The sequence below is a fragment of the Eurosta solidaginis genome, chromosome 3, assembly GCF_040869045.1.
Source record: "Eurosta solidaginis isolate ZX-2024a chromosome 3, ASM4086904v1, whole genome shotgun sequence".
In the NCBI taxonomy this organism is placed as follows: domain Eukaryota; kingdom Metazoa; phylum Arthropoda; class Insecta; order Diptera; family Tephritidae; genus Eurosta; species Eurosta solidaginis.
Window position 1 is genome coordinate 128,123,453 of NC_090321.1, and position 12,117 is coordinate 128,135,569.

The window sequence follows — 12,117 nt, forward strand, 5'->3', positions numbered from 1 at the left end:
GCACCTGGGGTTCGCGTTCATGACCTAGATCATCTTTCACCGCTCTTGTTAAGTTTGCTAGACAGTTCACCCAACGAAGCTGTCATTGTTTCAACAGCCTTTTCAAGATTACTAAGCCTGCGCTCTACGGAGCCTCTAGATTCCAGATTGGAGTACGTTCTGACCTGACCGCGAATTGCCTGTACCGCATGTGGTTGGCTCTGGACACTTGTTGACATGATATAAGAATTTGTGTTATTCTCGATAGCACTGTCGGCGGCTTCAGCTAGTTCATCGAGTGTGCTGTTGTTCTGAACGGCTTTAAGAATTTTGTATACGATATTAGGCAGTAGTGCCAACCAAATGTTGCGAATGAGTTTTTCTGATGCTCTTTTGCCTGCAAGGTCAGCATCTCTCTAAGTAGTTGGCTAGGATTCCGATTTGCAAGCTCGAGTTCTGTCAATAATTTATGCAACTAGCGATCAACTGAGTAAGTAAATTATAAGTTATAAGTTTTCTGTTTAAATGGTTACACTTATCTTGACTGGGTAATACCCTGAGGATTTCAGAAACTTATTTGAATATCTCAGGCTTTAGGGCACCGACGACGGACTGATATACTGATATATATACTGAATATATATACTGAATAAACCATATTTCCGGATCTTTGGTCCAACACTCAGGAAGTATAAGATGCGAAATTGCCATGATTTGTGCATCATTATTTAAATGCGGATTGATGTATTGATAAGCCGGTACGTAACTATGATAGTTACCAGCCATCATATTGTTGAATTCTTGTTGCTGATTATTTACTTTGAGAAGCAGGTGGCACAAAATTTGCTGGCATTTCTTGCCGTGGTGCCTCGTGCAATTCCGTTTGTTGCTCAAGCGGCTTCAGGGATGTTGATGCAGCCGCCTGGTTTTGCTTACCACGAACTGGCGAATGATCAACAGGCATCGTGGAAATTTTCCATGCGATGTTCGAAATTTAGGTTCGAAAATTTTCCCTTTTCTGGCAATCGCAAGGAATCACTTCGGGGTCACAAATTATTAAGTATTCTACTGATTCCTTGTATAAATAATATGTTGCCGTTTTATAAAATGTATTATTTATTCAATTAAACTCTTATATTAATGCAAAGAAATTTTAATTTGTAAAAATGAAAAAGTGCCAGACGTGTGCCTAAAAATCAGTTCTTGGAATTATTGTTTGCCTCCTTTTATTTTGACAGGTCACGGTAGAATTGTTCGGTTGCTTTTTGTGTTGCGATGAAACAGGGTTGTTTGACGGCGGTGGCGGAGTTGCCACAGACGAATTAATTTAATCGGGACAGTACTAAATTTTCACTCGCTGTAATGAAAATGTTCTTCTCCCAATACAGTACACAATGACACTTATTTTTCAGAAATTGGTTGTAATTTTTCTACTTAGACCAGTGGTTTTCAAGTATTTTGATGTCGGGACCCAACTATAATTTCTCTAAAATCTGTCGAGGCAAAAATTTCGAAGACTATGCTATTATTTTTAATTGAAAACCCAGTATAAATCACTGAAACAGTCAATACTGCACTCGCCAATGTACGGGGAAGTATGCTTAGTAAGCATTGCTTACGTATGTTAAATTTTCCAAAAGAGTTGAAATAGATACAGATTTCCAGAGAGCCATAAGTTGTAGCATATTTGTTTAATTTAGTATTTTTTTTATAAAAAGATACCCTGTTCTGCGTTGGCAGCCAAAATGTTTTTCCCTTGGAAACCCCATGGATAACCACTCCTGGTTTGATCTGTGGCGATCATTAAGAAGTAAAGTCCTTTTTAGCTGAACAGAAGTCACATAACAGATTAGTTTTAGAGGATTCGGAAAAGGTTCCTCGAGGAATATTTCAGCTTTATAACTGCATTTACTTCAAAAGTCCCTGAATGAATAAAATTCAGTATACAATTTCTTTTTATTTATTTCAGCTTTATAACTGAATTTACTAATACTTCAATAGTCCCTGAATGAATAAAATTCAATATAGAGTGGCTTTTTATTTACGTATATAGACGGTGCATCTTCAAATACATTTGGCCGCTCAGCCACTTGCGAGTGGTAAGGTGCAGGTACCGCACTATAATCATTAGTAATAAGATGCTTTTCGCAGATATGGGAAGAGTTACTTAACGTCAGATCATCATACCTCTTTTTCCACCGGCGTTGCCTACCGTCGCAACTAGGAGCCTTAAAGCACCGAATGACTGCCATATCTTTCCAAGCTCCGCATACGGCACAACGCGTCAATTGTTTCGAACTGTTAATTTTTTTTACGAATGCGCGTATTGTTTTTGTTAACAAAAATACTAAAATGTCCAATTATTATGTGCGCCAAAGACCGTTAGACTCAAATATATATATATATATATGGTTCCCGGTCATAAAGAGATAGAACGTAACGAAAAAGTCGATGAGTTGGCATAGGAGGGTGCAACACTCGCTGAGTCGACGTTGGACGTCCCAATCCGTTTGGGAGAAATCAAAAGGAGACAGGAGTTGCATACGATCCATCAAGCAGGAAAGGCGTGGACAAAAGCGCGGGCTGCAAAATTTTTAAGAACATGTCCAAAGGCTACGATATTAGACTCACAAAGTGGCTCATATCTCTGAAGAGAGAAGACTTAAGGCTCGCCTGATTCGAGTTCTTCAGTTTGGTTGTCAAATGGACACATTTAGTCTATGTGAGGTCTTTATTGACCGGCCAGTTCAACCTAATCTAATCTTCTCAAAGTGATACAAATTCATTCGAAAATCGGCAAAAGTTTAGGACTTTCCATGGAATGCCCGTACTATATACACCTTAAAACTTTTGTATGAAATTAAGATTAAAATGGGGGTAAATTCCTGTTGCAACAATTTTTTGGTGTAAAAATGCCCATTTTTTGTACGTATTCATGTTGAAAATAAAAAAATGGATGATATTATTATAAACAAGTAAGGAAGGTTAAGTTAACCGAACATTACATGCTCAGTTGAGAGCTATGGTGGCAACATATGGGAAAATAACCATGTAGGAAAATGAACCGAGGGTAACCCTGGAATGTGTTTGTATGACATGTGTATGAAATGAAAGGTATAAAAGAGTATTTAAAGAGGGAGTGGGTCATAGTTCTGTAGGTGGACGCCATTTAGGGATATCGCCATAAAGGTGGATCAGGGTTGACTCTAGAATTTGTTTGTACGATATGGGTATCAAATGAAAGGTGTTAATGAGGGAGTGATCCTTAAGGGAGTGATCCTTATTTCCATAGGTGGACCGTTTCGAGATATCGCCATAAAAGTGGACCAGGGATGACCCTAGAATTTGTTTGTACGATATGGGTATCAAATGAAAGGGGTTAATGAACATTTTAATAGGGAGTGGGCCTTAGTTCTATAGGTGGACGCCTTTTCGAGATATCGCCATAAAGGTGGACCAGGCGTGACTCTAGAATGCGTTTGTACAATATGGGTATCAAACGAAAGCTGCTAATGAGTATTTCAAAAGGGCGTGGGGCTTAGTTCTATAGGTGGACGCCTTTTCGAGATATCGCCATAAAGGTGGACCAAGGGTGACTCTAGAATGTGTTTGAACGATATCGGTATCAAATTAAAGGTATTAATGAGGGTTTAAAAGGGATTGATGGTAGTTGTATAGGTGTCGCCTTTTCCAGATATCGGTATAAAGGTGGACTAGGGGTGACTCTAGAATGCGTTTGTACAATATGGGTATCAAATGAAAGGGGTTAATGAGTATCTTAAAAGGGAGTGGGGCTTAGTTGTATAGGTGGATGCCTTTTCGAGATATCGCCATAAAGGTTGACCAGGGATTACTATAGAATATGTTTGTACGATATGGATATCAACTGAAAGGTGTTAATGGACATTTTAAAAGGGAGTGGCGGTAGTTGTATAGGTGGTTTCCTTTTCGAGATATCGGCACAAAGTTGGACCAGGGGTGACCCTAGAATTTGTTTGTACGATATGGGTATTAATGAGTATTTTAAAAGGGAGTGGACCTTAGTTCAATAGGTGGACGCTTTCTCGAGATATAACCATAAAGGTGGACCAGGGGTGACTCTAGAATATGTTTGTACGATATGGGTATCAAATGAAAGGTGTTAATGAGTATTTTAAAAGGGAGTGGGGCTTAGTTCTATAGGTAGACGCCTTTTCGAGATATCGCCATAAAGGTGGACCAGGGGTGACTCTAGAATGCGTTTGTACGATATGGGTATCAAATGAAAGGGGTTAATGAACATTTTAAAAGGGAGTGGGCCTTAGTTCGATAGGTGGACGATTTTTCGAGATATCGCCATAAAGGTGGACCAGGGGTGACTCTAGAATGCGTTTGTACGATATGGGTATCAAACTAAAGGTATTAGTGGGGCTTTTAAAAGTGAGTGCTGGTAGTTCTATATGTGAAGGCGTTTTCCAGATATCGACCAAAATGTAGAGCAGGGTGACCCAGAACGTCATCTGTTGGATACCGCTAATTTATTTATATATATAATACCACGAACAGTATTCCTGCCAAGATTTCAAGGGTTTTTTATTTCGCCCTGCAGAACTGTTCCATTTCATTCTACTTAATATGGTAGGTGTCACACCCATTTTACAAAGTTTTTTTCTAAAGTTATATTTTGCTTCAATAAACTAATCCAAATACCATGTTTCATCCCTTTTCGTATTTGATATAGAATTATGGCATTTTTTCGTTTTTCGTAATTTTATATATCGAAAAAGTGGGCGTGGTCATAGTCCGATTTCGGCCATTTTTTATACCAATACAAAGTGAGCTCAGATAAATACGTGAACTGAGTTTAGTTAAGATATATCGATTTTTGCTCAAGTTATCGTGTTAACGGCCGAGCGGAAGGACAGACGGTCGACTGTGTATAAAAACTGTGCGTGACTTCAAGCGATTTCGCCCTTTTTCACAGAAATAAGTTATCGTCCCAGAATCTAAGGCCCTACCGAATTTCACATGGATTGGTAAATTTTTGTTCGACTTATGGCATTAAAAGTATCCTGGACAAATTAAATGAAAAAGGGCGGAGCCACGCCCATTTTGAAATTTTCTTTTATTTATGCATTTTGTTGCACCATATCATTACTGGAGTTGAATGTTGACATAATTAATTATGTACTGTAAATATATTAAATTTTTTGTTAAAATTTGACTTTAAACAATTTTTTTTAAAAGTGGGCGTGGTCGTCCTCCGATTTTGCTAATTTTTATTAAACATATATATAGTAATAGGAGTAACGTTCCTGCCAAATCTCATCATGATATCTTCAACGACTGCCAAATTACAGCTTGCAAAACTTTTAAATTACCTTCTTTTAAAAGTGGGCAGTGCCACGCCCGTTGTCCAAAATTTTACTAGCCTTCTATTCTGCACCATAAGTACAACTCACCTACCAAATTTCATCGCTTTATTCGTTTTTGGTAATGAATTATCGCACTTTTTCTGTTTTTCGAAATTTTCGATATCGAAAAAGTGGGCGTGGTTATACTCCGATATTGTTCATTTTAAATAGCGATCTGAGATGACTGCTCAGGAACCTACGTACCAAATTTCATCAAGATACCTTAATATTTAATCAAGTTATCGTGTTAACGGTCGGACGGACGGACGGACGGACATGGCTCAAACAAATTTTTTTTCGATCCTGATGATTTTGATATATGGAAGTCTATATCTATCTCGATTCCTTTATACCTGTACAACCAACCGTTATCCAATCAAAGTTAATATACTCTGTGAGCTCTGCTCAACTGAGTATAAACAAGTAAGGAAGGCTAATTTCGGGTGTAACCAAACATTACATACTCAGTTGAGAGCTATGGAGACAAAATAAGGAAAATTACCATGTAGGAAAATGAACCTAGGGTAACCCTGGAATGTGGTTGTATGACATGTGTATCAAATGGAAGGTACTAAAGAGTATTTTAAGAGAGAGTAGGCCATAGTTCTATGGATCGACGCCATTTAGGGATATCGCCATAAAGGTGGACCAGGGCTGACTCTAGAATTTGTTTGTACGATATAGGTATCAAATGAAAGGTGTTAATGAGTATTTTAAAAGGGAGTGTGCCTTAGTTGTATATGTGAAGGCGCTTTCGAGATATCGCCATAAAGGTGGACCAGGGGTGACTCTAGAATGTGTTTGTACGATATGGGTATCAAATGAAAGGTGTTACTGAGCATTTCAAGAGGGAGTGGGCCTTAGGTCTATCGGTGGACGCCTTTTCGAGATATCGCCATAAATGTGGGCCAGGGGTGACTCTAGAATGTGCTTGTACGATATCGGTATCAAATGAAAGGTGTTAATGAGCATTTAAAAGGGAATAGGCCTTAGTTCTATAGGTGAACGCCTTTTCGAGATATCGCCATTAGGGTGGGCCAGCGGTGACTCTAGAATGTTTGTACGATATGGGTATCAAACGAAAGGTCTTACTGAGCATTTTAAGAGGGAGTGGGCATTAGGTCTATAGGTGGACGCCTTTTCGAGATATCGCCATTAGGGTGCGCCAGGGGTGACTCTAGAATGTGTTTGTACGATATGGGTATCAAATGAAAGGTGGTAATGAGTATTTTAAAAGGGATGCCTTTTCGAGATATCGCCATAAAGGTGGACCAAGGGTGACTCTAGAATGTTTGTACGATATGGGTATCAAACGAAAGGTGTTACTGAGCATTTTAAGAGGGAGTGGGCATTAGGTCTATAGGTGGACGCCTTTTCGAGATATCGCCATTAGGGTGGGCCAGGGGTGACTTTAGAATGTGTTTGTACGATATGGGTATCAAATGAAAGGTGGTAATGAGTATTTTAAAAGGGAGTAATCCTTAGTTCTATAGGTGGACGCCTTTTCGAGATATTGCCATAAAGGTGCGCCAGGGGTGACTCTAGAATGTGTTCGTACGATATGGGTATCAAATCAAAGGTATTAATGAGGGTTTTAAAAGCGAGTGGCCCTTAGATGTATATGTGAAGGCGTTTTCGCGATATCGACCAAAATATGGACCAGGGTGATCCAGAAAATCATCTGTCGGGATTTATTTATATATGCAATACCACGAACAGTATTCCTGCCAAGATTCCACGGGCTGTTGATTTCGCCCTGTAGAACTTTTTTATTTTCTTCTATTTAACTTATCGTGTTAACGGCGGAGCGGAAGGACAGACGGTGGACTGTGTATAAAAACTGGGTATGGCTTCAACCGATTTCGCCCATTTTCACAAAAAACAGTTACCGTCATAGAATCAATTCCCCTACCAAATTTAAGAAGGATTGGTAAATTTTTTTTCGACTTATGGCATTAGAAGTATTCTAGACAAACTAAATGAAAATGGGTGGAGCCACTCCCATTTTGAAATTTTCTTTCATTTTTGTATTTTGTTGCATCATATCATTACTGGAGTTGAATGTTGACTTAATTGTCTTATATACAGTAAAGATATTAAATTTTTTGTTAAAATTTGACTTAAAAAAATTTTTTTGTAAAAAGTGAGTGTGTTCTTCATCCGATTTTGCTAATTTTTATTTAACACATATATAGTAATAGTAGTAACGTTCCTGCCAAATTTCATCATGATATCTTCAACGACTGCCAAATTACAGCTTGCAAAACTTTTAAATTACCTTCATTTAAAAGTGGGCGATGCCATGCCTATTGTCCAAAATCTTACTAATTTTCTATTCTGCGTCATAAGGTCAATCCATCTACCAAGTTTCATCGCTTTATCCGTCTTTGGAAATTAATTATCGCATTTTTTCGGTTTTTCGAAATTTTCGATATCGAAAAAGTGGGCGTGGTTACAATCCGATATCGTTCATTTTAAATAGCGATCTGAGATGAGTGCCCAGGAATCTACACACCAAATTTCATCAAGATACTTTAAATTTACTCAAGTTATCGTGTTAACGGACAGACGGAACGACGGACGGACATGGCTCTATCAAATTTTTTTTCGATACATGATCGAGTTTTCGGACTAAGTCCGCCCCCTCCGTCTGGCAACACCCGGCCAGTGCGGCCAAGCGCAGGCAGTGCAGCTCAGCTGTGGCTTGCCAACCACCACCGCGCTCACTCTCAATTTTTTAGTTGATCCAAAACTACTCTACCAACCGCATCAATCAATCGTGCCCGCAAATCGGAGTTCTCTTTTTTAATTAAATTAAATTCACTAATTTATTATAATTTTGTTGTATCTTTAAATCGTGAATATATGACATCCGGATTAAACCCAACACCCCGTGTACCCTTTTTTCCTGTGCAAGTGAAGAGTGCATAGTGTCTTATACATGGTCCTTTCGCGGACAAAGTACACCAGCGACCAAAAATTTAATTAAAAATTTAAAACAAACAAACACAAATTTGTACATAAAAACGAAAAAAAAAACGCGATCGGCAATAAAAACACAAAGTAGGAACAAGTGTTACAAACAAAAATTATTTAAAATAAATTAAACAAAACATTCGTACATATATGTGCATGCAAAAATAACATTAAGGTATGTGAAGAAAGAAAAATTTTTAGAAATCAAAAAATTTAATCAAAAATTACGGGAAAAAAGAAAATATAATTTTCTGATAAAAACAAAGGGGAAAACATTTTGAAAAAAAAACAAAAAAAAGAAGGAAAAAATTTTGAGAAAAAGAAATAAAATTCATTTCAAGGAAAAAGTTAGCCTAACAAAAAAAAAAAAAAAGAATTTGTTGAAAGAACCAATTGAACGATTGTTTTTCAAAAAAAAAAACAAAAATCATAACAAGATTTATTTCCAAAAAATCGAACAAAATTAAGTTTTGTAAAAAGAAGTCGGCGAAGGTGAAAATTAAAAGAAAAGTTTAAAGAAAATAAAAATTTATTGAAAAAAATACATACATACATATCTTGAATGCTATTGCGTTAACATTAAAAATTAAATAACGTTTTTCAAAAAAAAAAATTTTTGAGAAAAAAGGAAAAAATAGATTTGAAGAAAGGAAAAAAATTGAAAACAATAATTTTATAATTTTAATAAAACAAAACACATACATATATTAAAAACAACCTCACCATTACAACAAAGACGAAGAACAACATAAACATTACAACATCAGCAAGGAGGTCCAATACAAACAACTCACAAGTAACACATATAAAAACCAAAAATGTCAGAGTGAGTACGGTACATATATATACATACATATATATCCCTCCGATCTTAGAATCCGGACCCCTTCACTATAAACTTAGCCAATATATACCCCCAAATATATTCCCTCCGTCCAAAGTACGGACCCAAATTCTAAAAATCTCAAAATTTATATACCCCTCCGATCTAAAGATCCGGACCCTGGGTATATAACTCACATCAAAAGCCTAAACGGCAGAATTTGCATTTGCTTACTCACTGTTACCTACAGGTACAGTCCCTGTTGAAGACATGGAGGAAGAAAATTTAATCGAATTTTAAATATGATCATTTTCGAATTTTTATATATACATATACTCTTATACTTACCTGAATTCTATAAAATTAACTATTCATATGAGTATGTATAGATAGCCAATGAACTAATTTTATGAAATAAAATACATATATACATATACTTACCTTAAACTCATACTCACCTGTAAATTTATACTCACCTAAAAATTTTTATATCATAAATTCGAACGCCCTAATGTAAAATCTATTAAATTAAATTGGAAGAATACCGCTTCTCTGTCATGTACGTACCCTAAGTATACATATGTACATATACATACGTAAAGAAGTAAAAAACCAAAGGCTCAACCGTCAGCAGCAAAACGGAGTGAGGGCAGTTATCGTTGAGCGCGCGGTGAAAGCTATATGTTTCTTTTTCTACTCCCTAAACTCTTGTTAATTCGATTTGTGCATTTTGAAGTTTAATCCAAGAAAGGTATTCTTCTAAATAAAGTTAATTTGTGAACGGATTAATATTAAATAAATATTATAAACCTTTTTATTATTGAAAATCGTGTGCCGCGTTGATTATTTAGTGAAAGGTGATAAAAAGGCGTAAGTAGCCAACCCAGCCAGTAAGTTGCCCTCCGTAGGCACAATAGAGTGGCTAGTGAAGCTTAAACATGGTCCTCTCGCCAGCCAAAGTGGAAATATAAATTTAAACAAAAAAAAAAAACGAAGCACCAGAAAAGGCTATAGTTTGCTCTAAGGGAACATTTTTAAAAGAAAAAAGCTGAAAATAAGCGAAAAGTGCCAAAAAACTAAAGTGCTGAAGAATATAAAACTGGAAAAAGCGGTGTCGAAAAATCGGAAAAAGAAAAGCAAATTTTATATTAAACACTAAGGTGCTCCGAAAACATGAAAAAGTGCCCAAAAAATTTAAGTGCTGCGGAATCCCAATAAATCTGAAAAAGAAAAAGCAAATTTTAAATTGATAAAGAAAACCAAAACGCTATGTTAAGAAATCTGAAAAACAAAAGCAAATTTTATATTAAACAATAAGGTGCTACGAAAAATATCTGAAGTGCGGTCTTCGAAAAAACCTAAAATAGGAAAAAAGGGTACACCAAAACCGGAAAATAAAAGGAAAATATTTTTAATAAAGTGCTCGTACAACCTGAAAATAAAAAAAAAGGTGCACGGTCAAAACCTAAAAATATAAAGAAAATATTTTAATAAGGTGCTCCGAAAAAGCCTGAGATATACAATATAGAAACATAAATGGGCTTGTGAAAACCTGAAAACATAAAAATAAGGTGCTCATAAAAAACCAGAAAATAAAAATAGGGTGCCCGTGAAAACCTGAAAATACAAAGAAAGTAAGGGTAAGGTGCTCAGTAAAAACTCGCACAACAATAATACGTTTAAAGTGAGTTAATATAAAAACGAAAAAAATAATCAAAAAATTGCAAAATTCTTTAAAAGAGCTAAAAATAAATAATATTAGCGTGCTCAGTGCGTTCAAAAGAGGTTAGTGAGCCCAACACAAAAATCTGAAATTTTAAAAGTGGCAATCAAAGAGGGTACCGAACCTGAAAAAATAAAATAAAAATCAGAAAATTTTTTTTAATCATCGAACAGCCGAGCGGAAGGTACAGTCCACAAGAAGCAGGAAAAGTTACCAGCACAGACAGAATAACCCGCTATCGACACAAGCAGTGGATCCGTTAACAGCACTAGCAGCATTTCCCCATTACCAACACCAGAAAAATCTCGGAACAGCAGCGTACGGTAAATAGAAGGTATCCCAGGCAAAAAGTAAGTGCAGAAAAAAAAATTTTCCTACTACACATACACAGATTTATATAACCTAGCGGACCTCTAAAGCATTTCTCGAGAAACCTCTCATGTTCTCATATTTGCTATATAAAATATAAACTAAAAAAAACAAAAAAATCTCTTAATCCCCCAACGCAAGCCTCTATAATCCGCTAAGATATATAAATCACACAGTTTCAAATACTTACATATATATGTATATACATATATAAACCACGTATATACCCCGTTTGCCTTCCCTTGAATGCCCCTGAAAAGAAACTATTAAAAACCCCTTATTTACCTCAACAAATTATTAACTCACCCGTACACATATTCTCCGTTGGTTTTTCACATCAGTCTAGCCCAACAACAGCCAAAATTTTTGCATACTTACATATGTATGCAGGCATTTACCAAAGACTTAAATTCGGTTCAATAATATTCGCCTAATAACACTCTTGCCTCATTAGCCTCAAAAGAAAAAAAAAATCATTTACTTACATATTTTTTCTTGTACTCAGAAGCGCTGAGACAAGTGCATAATTCTACCTCCGTTAAACTACATAAGCTGTATACGCATATATATTACATATATTCATTTGTGCTCAGAAGCGCTGAGACAAGTGCATAACCTCACCACCATTAGCATAGCAATTTCGCTCAACTCAATAACTGTAACATACAAATATACGCACATACACTTGGACTCAGAAGCGCTGAGCCAAGTGCACGAGCCCACCCCCGTTAACAGCAATTAAGTGCACCAATATACTTGTACATACACATATATATAGTCACCGAAATAAGTGCCGCTGACAAAATCCCCACAGTGGGCCACAGCAAATAAAATTTGTATCAAAAATACAGTGG